Source organism: Athene cunicularia (genome assembly GCF_003259725.1).
Source record: "Athene cunicularia isolate RWA chromosome 1 unlocalized genomic scaffold, athCun1 chr1_part2, whole genome shotgun sequence".
In the NCBI taxonomy this organism is placed as follows: domain Eukaryota; kingdom Metazoa; phylum Chordata; class Aves; order Strigiformes; family Strigidae; genus Athene; species Athene cunicularia.
The window spans coordinates 13939479-13947699 of NW_020799092.1; positions in this window are offsets into that span (position 1 = coordinate 13939479).

Here is an 8221-nt window from a genome sequence, read left to right on the forward strand (position 1 = left end):
TTTCCACTCTTGAACCCCAGGCTCAGTCTTTCTACCCAGGTCTGCATTGTTGTCCAAGTCACAGGCTCCTCTGAGGAGCAGTATCTCCTTTGCAAACAGTTTCAACCCTTTGTCCAACTACTTCTACTTTTCCACACCTGACTCTTTATTCAGTTTACCAAAACCCTTCCTAATCCCAGTGACATCCTTTGTCAACCTTCCTCACTCCAGCTACAGTGGCCCTACCCCCAGACAGCCCTGGTGAAGACTGATGTCAGGTTCCCACTTTCATTCCCTGCCATCCCTTTAACTATTGTCTTGTGAAACTTCAGAAAGTAAACGGATGTGTAGAATAAGAGCAGCTTCTTGATAACTTTAGGAGAGAAAGACCTACAGTAAACCTGTTGCAAAGATTATACAGTGACAGACTAGAGAAGCCTGCTTCAGTCATGGAATGTCTCTCAGAAAGAAAGGCTGAGGAATTCTGGAACCAACAGGGGATGAATACGTTAGAGCTCTCATAGAGGAATTAGTCAGAATTACATGCAGGTTACTGGAAAAACCTGAGGATCTCAGGAAATACATTGCTGCAAGGCTATGCTATGCTGCAAGGAGTTCTTTCACATATATACCCTGTGGCTACCTGTCCGCTGTTCATAATTCAGAGCCAATGAGCCTGGTGAAAGTGTGCTTCACCCAGCACCTAGCGTTGCCTTACACAAGCTGCTGCACACCACGATGATTTCTAACTAACTTTGCAAACGTTTCTTAAAGATTCAGTTCTCCCTTTACACTCCAGCTCCTTGTCTTCTGTGTTTTCTTCACAGGATCCTAGTTTCAGCTTCCTTCCTTTTTACCTCCCTGTTCAATCCTGCCTAGCAAACTGCTAACATTCCTGCTCTTCTTGGGCAACCAGCGCCAGGCACCCTTTCCAATTCCCAGCCAGGTTTATTCTCACTCAGTCCTCACCTCACTAGAATTCTTGACTCTGTTGACTCCTTTCCGTTCCCCTCATTATGCTTTCACCCTCTGCCACTGTCTGCATTTTCTTCAGACATTTTACTCTTCTATAATGTTCAAAGAAAAGAAGAAAGGGAGCCATGAACGTAAGCAGAAATATTTACGGTGCCTGGGAGGAGCCATTACAAGCTTAGTCGAATTTCACCTATGTAGCTCCAGGCCAAACAAAGCATGTTTAATTAAAGCCCATGTTAACGCTTATAAGATCTGCAAGAGAACTGAGTTATATTCCCTGGCAAAAGCATTTTTGGAGAATTTACAAGTTCAGCTGAAAGAGCTCTCTGTGGAATATGTGTGAACTGCCTGCATATGAGCATATTACATAAAAGCCACTCCTTGACAGCAAAGTTGAAATTCCTGTTCCTAGGCTTCAGGTTTCCAGAATTTCAGTGAAAGTGCAGAAAGGACCTTGTGAACTGCCTGTTTTTTTCAGTCCTATTCTTGAAAATGGCTGACTTAGTGGGTCTCAACTCAGTTTGAGGCAGACACCTAGAATGGAAGAGTTCCTCTGGAACTGAAAAAACTGTTAAAGCAAAAGCAAATTAAAAAAATAAATTAGGAAGTCCTGGGCAACATTAGTAATGAAAGGTACCAGCTGAAGAGAAAGGTGTTGTGGTTCAAGCAGTAGCACCTGCTTCTGCTAGTTTCTGTCCTCACTTCAGACCTCATCAAACCTCGGCTGCAAAAGGGGAAACATTGCTCAGGAGGCATTCATATGGGATTTATTTTGTGTGTGTGTGCATGAGTGAAAATTGCAAAACAAATGAAGAAATTTCAAGCATGAGATTAAAGGGAATGTTTGCCCATAAATGCTTTGCAATAGGGACTGGCACGTGAAGGTGGATTTGTTATTTGTGTCAGAAGCATTTCTTTCATTGACCCTATGAAAAAAGTTTGCCTACTTGTAAATTGCAATTCACACCTGTGCATGTTAGGTGTTTTGGCAGCTAAACTCTCTCCAGAGTTTACCTGTAGAGAGCATGCAGACTGTAAGGCTTTGAATGGCCGCTGTGCTCTGCTGTGAGGACCACCCTCATTTTCAGGATGGCAATAGTACTTCTATATTTCCTGTGTTTCTGCTATTGAGCACATGGGCCAGAAGATGGTTAACTCTGCAAAGGAAATAAAAGGGAGGAGGATAATACATGGGACAGAAGAGCAGTCTGAGTGATAGACTACTGGGGAAACCTTGGAAATTTGGTGTTAAAATATTAGTAAGCTTGTAAAATTAGACACTAAAAAGTTAGAAAATTGAAGTAAATTTTCCTTTAAAACCAATATTAATTCAGTTCATTTTATATATAAATTGATAAATTAACACATTTAGGGTGTTATTTTCTCCATGAAACCCCTCCCTTCTCCCTCTTTTGTTCTGTGTCTGGCATGGATGTGGCCTTAGAACAAAACTGGATCATGCACGCACAGTTGATGAACCTAGTTTTTGCAGGATTTAGATGACTTAGAGTGAATGAGCAAAATAACTGCAAGAAAATATGTTTTTATGGATAATGCAAGTGAACACTGACCTTTAAGCTAAATTTATCCCTATCTCAGCTACAAACTTCTGAATAACTTTACATGAATATGATCTTCATTTTCTAGATGGCTTAGGATCTAGTTGGAGATACGGAGCATTCACAGCTGCAACTAACATAAACAGGGGGGGTAATACAGTCCCTTGCATACAAGTATTCAGGAGAATGAGGCATTATATGTCTCAAATTATGCACTCAAAGTTAGTAACATCTGTGACTCGCTTGTAGAAAAGGGGAATAATCCTGCTTCCACCATTCACAGGAACACTGATAAAAAGTTGCCCTATGTATTTCCCCATTCAAAACCAATGCTGTTTCCAAAACAGACCTTTATTATTTAGTTTTGTTAATTTGTGGAAAAATGTTTTATTTTTCATGAACATAAAGGAGAGTTCTGTGATGGAAAGAGTTTATTATGATTAGAAACTGTAGAACTGCACCTGCTCACTGTTCTGTACAGGGAACAACTACATGATACTGTGAGCCAGGTGTCCTGCCCTCATCTGCTCCTCTGGCACAGCCTAGAGAGTCCAGTGCTTCTTTGCTTCCCAAGAAGTAGCTGTAAATTGCTCAGAGACCCTGTCCTTCCATCACAGCCCAGAAGAGCCCTTGGATGCTGCAGGCCTCCATTAAGATACTATTCCTGCGTTGTATTTCTCTGTTAGAGCACTTCTTTTGCTAGGGTTTTCATCTCCATTAAAGTAGCTTCCCAACTGTTTTTTAAAACCTTTCTCAAATGTCTGGTGTCCTTCTTTTTCAGATTTCTGATTTCTTATGCAAACACATTTTCTTCTTGCAGAATTTGATTTGCTTGCTTGTCCACTGACTCAGCTGCTGAATCCTTAATTGCTAATGGCCCTGGTCTCTGTAGCAGAGGATCTCCTGGCATCTCACAAGCATGAATCCCTGGCTGGCTGTAGCCTTATGACCATGGTGCATGGGTCAAAAATGTTTAAGTCAAATAGGTCTTAAAAATATAACAGCCTGACTTGGTAGTTTTCTTTATCCAATTGGTCATTTTAGGCATGGTTTAGATGGTAATGATTTGGACAGCTTGGAAGCTTTCATGCCTTTCATCCTATAACCAACAACCCTAACTCCTCCAGAGAATCTAATGGCTTTTTATTATTCCCAGGGAAATAGTAATGACAGATTTATTTCCTTCTTATTGCCACCTAAACACCTTTGATCTCAGGTTTTTGAGGTAGACCTGTAGAAAATATTTTCACCTGTGTTTCTCTTTGAATCTTACTAAGTCACAGCTGCATTCTGTTACTCAGTTAAATTTATTTTTAAAGTCTGATTTCAGACCATCGCTGACTATCTCTGAAGGCTGCTACCTTTCCCTGTATCATTACACAATATGTTGTGAGGAAAGACAAACATAGGCTTCATTTTCTGACTTTTTCTCTTTAGAAAGAAAAGACGAGTGGCAGACAAATTGACATTCCTGAAATCTGTCTGTGACCTGAACTCAGGACTCAGTTTCTGTGTCTTCATTTATTTTTTTTTCCTGCAAGTTCTGAACAATTTCATATGCAAAATGTTATGCACCTGTATGTAATTGAATAAAAAGAGGGGCAGAATTGGGCAACTTCACAAAGTGCTATTAAGGAACAAATCTTGAAGACTTTAGAGATTTTTTTAATCAGTTAGTTTCTTTCATTAACATGTGTTCCTGTAAAAACTTAAAATTTACATGAAATAATATAGTATTTATGTTGAGAAGGTGATAACAGAAGTTTAAAATGCATGGTTAATAGAAATTATAGGGGGAAAACATAAATCAGAGACACAGAACAGCCCCCCAATAGCTTTAATAAAGTGGAGAGGTGTTTTCTAAAAATATACACGCGTATGCTTAATTTTATATTGCCCGTCATCTCACAAAATAATACAATGCTGAACATACAAATGCAAATAAACACGTTTATTTATAAGACAGGGCATCTGTTTCTTGAAGAACTCTAATGATACCTTGTAGAGTTCAAAGTATGAAAACCAATTTTGATCATAGTCCTTCATTTTCCTATCTTTTAATAAAATCCAGGCTGTTTATTAGTTTGTATTCTAAACAGATCTTATATTTTTATTGCAACCATGATTGTCTTAGACTTACCAGCAAATAAATTGCTTATGAGCAATATCTATCAATATCTTTTAAAACATAGCAGTTGATTTTTATAACAGATAGGAATATTGTTGACCATTTATAACAGGGCTAAAACCACCCCAACAATTTCATAAAACTCTTATTAGATAGCCAGCAGGATGCATTTATCTAGGGATTCTGACAACTTGGGTCTTAATTTTTTTATGCTATTAAAATGAATTAAGTATTGGACATTGTTTCAATTACCTGCCTCAGCTAAGTGCCATTTTCATTTACTCTCAAATTTGTTACAAACAGTAGTTCAAACATTCCCTTTTAAAATGTCTGCATAGAAACGAATCTTTCGCTTACCTTATTAAATTTTGCCATACGAAGCAAGTTTTTACTTGAACAATTTGATTAAGTACTTTGCATTTTTATGTTGGCTGTGTTGATATGAGTGCAGCCATTCACACAAGTGTCGGAACACAGCAGCCCGAAGCCACAGGGAGTATAGACTGCAGTTGAGCCTGCAAATTTATTTTTTTTCCTAATTAAACATGTGCATAAACCCATGCTTTGAGCATTTGACTAATTCCACTGACTTTATTAAGAAAATATACTCTACAAATTTAATTTTTCTTAAAAATTCATATTGGAAAGCATGGGGGCTTTTTTGCATTTGTTGTTTTTCCTGCTCTCAAAAATTGTGATCTTAATGGAATGGTTCATCTTCTTAAAGAGAAGCAGTAAGTGCTTCCTTGAGATAAAAATCTTGACAGCTTTCCAGCACAGTATTTGTATGCTAATGGAAAAGTGACATGAAAGAATTTTACTTAAAGTGTTTATGAATAATTGTTTGCTCTCTGTATTATCCATTTAATTCAGAAACATATGTATTATCGTATTTTAAAAGTTATGAATACTGCTCAATTAAGAGATCCTGATTAAAAAAATAAAACAAAAAAAAATAGTGTTTCTACAGCACTTTGAACATGCAGAAACGTAGTTACAAAAAAGCAACTAATGTTGTCAAAAGCGTACCACTGTTGTACCTCCTAGAGCCAATGGAATATGAGGAATGTTTTCTGGTAAGAAAAAACAGAACCAGTTCTGCAGCTTGCCAGAATATAGCAGAATAGTTTCTCTAAATTATTTGCAATTTTCCAGTTTTTCAGTGAACCCTATACTAGCACAACTGAAGAAAAATACTGTGAACTGATCAGAGCCTTCAGCCTCCAGTCAAGTTAATGGCAGGAGAGTGCTTTCAGGTCCTCAGAAAAGCAGATCAGTATTATACTTCTGCACCACTACCACTGCTGATAAGAAAACAAAGAGCTATGGGTGAGCCTGGGAGAGAGACAGAGATTTAGTGACCATCCTACAGCTTGGAAGGAAAATATAAAAACCACAACAAAGCACAACCTTGAAATCTTCTCTTACAGTAAGGCTGAAAGGCAGCATGAACAGATGTGGTTATCTTCATTTTTCAATGATAAATAAATATGCATTAATTTCACAGACTGAAATGGCCTATACTGACTCAAGAGTCAACAGTATAATACACAGATTGTTAACACAAATTGGAAAAAAAAAAAAATCCCTTTTGAATGCTGCCTTGTCTTACACACCTAGGTTATGGCCACATTATCCTTGCCACCAGCATGTCAACAAGAGCACAAAATCTTGGGCCATGCTGGATGCCTGGATCATGGCCACACTCCCCAGGCCTCAGAGTCCTTTGAAGCCACTTGAGTTATTCAGTGTCACGTGTAGGGGTGTGAGCTGAAGAGCGCTAGTCTGTTTTGCACTCATGTTTCATTCCCAAGATAGCCAGTTGCACGCACCAGGGCATAGGCTGGGTGCACCCCAGCTCAGGCTGTGTGACTGGTGAGTGGATAAGGTCTCGGGTGCAGAACCAGGACCCAGTCCATCTTAACACCCTGCAAGTCCCCTGGGGTAGGTAGGACTCCTGGTAGCCTTTGACCAAGTAGACAACTCTGTAGCTAAAAGCCTCCACTTCCAGAAATGCTGAGCCACTTACAGCTCCCTCTGACGTCCATGGTAACCAGAAATGCTCAGCCACTCTGAAAATAAAGCCAAAAGCCCCGTGGTCTCTAAATATTTGTTCACAAGCTTATCTTTAAGTACATAAGTAATCCTGCAAGACAGCATCCAGCCTTCATTGAAGCCATTGGAAATACTGCTGTGGGCTTCTTAGAGGTCAGTATTTTGCCCCTTACTTCCACTGGGCTTCTCATGTGTTCAGTGGAGGCCTAAATTTGACTTATGTGCTCACAAAAAAAAATCCCCCACCTGAATTATTGGTTATATTTTATGAAAGAGATTTTAAATTAAAGTCCTCCACATTCCCCTTACCTTGCCATAAAGCCTACCCACGATGCTGCTTTTAGTTTTACACTGTCAGATGTTTACTTTGCAATTTAGTTTGCTCCTGTCAAAAGTTTCTTTTGTTGTGTAGTTCAAATATATCATACCATTACAGAAAAGTCCCTAAAATGGTGTCTACTGCAGCTAGGTGGATATTTCTGCTCTCTGCAGAGAAACAGAATAGAGAAATGTACAGTAAAAACTTAGAGGATCTTAAAAACCCATTAGAAACTTCATTACTCACCTTGATTTTATAAAGAAGATATTCAGATATGATAGCCATATGAAATGCCAATATAATTTATAACTGTTCTTATTTATTTATTTGTCTTACTTCAGTAAGGCTCACAGGCTGAGTCTCAGTCTCAGCTTAATAATTGTGGAGTTTTTTTCAAAATGACACAGGGGATCCACAGGCTGGGCACATCCCCAAGTATAAAAGGGCTCCACACAGGACAATACAGTACTGCCCAGCTCCTCTTCTGCTTTTTGCTTTACATAGTGGGATGTAGCAGAGAAAACCCAACATGCCAAACCATGACAATTATGAATGACCCTCAGGCTAGAACCAATTAATTGCCTAAATTTCCACTGCAACTTAAAGAAAATATCTTTACAAAACTTACCCCTCAGCCTCTGGGCAAATGACTGTTCTCACAGCTAATCAAGATATGATTGTTTACCCTGAAATTCTATATACAGACTTCATCTTCAAGTAGAAAAATTATAGCAGTTTACTGGGCTACAGAACATTTCTAACTTTTTTTTTTTTTTTTTTTTTTTTCCCCCCCCCGTTTAGCTGATGTTACCATTGCAATTAAGAACACTACTCAAGCCTGCATGTCCAGTGAACAGAACTTTATGTGGGAATTTGGCCCGAAAATCAGCACCAAGGATAAAATATTTATATAAAGTATCAGACTGAATTTTAGCAAGTTGACCAGATGCCGTCTCAGCCTTCCAAACAGCCTGCCCCTCCAAATACACAGAGAAGGAAGTTGCTTTTCTTTTACACTGCAATTACCAAAAGAGGAACCTGTGCTCCACTGTGTGTGTGGAAAGGAGGGGGGCTATTCACATGTGGTAGATTGAGAAGAAACAAAGTTATTTCTGATTTTATGTGATTACTATGTTGCCAGTCCAGTAAAGCATGGACTTACACTCCAATTTAATGTTTCACAACTTTTTTTTTTTTTTTTTTTTT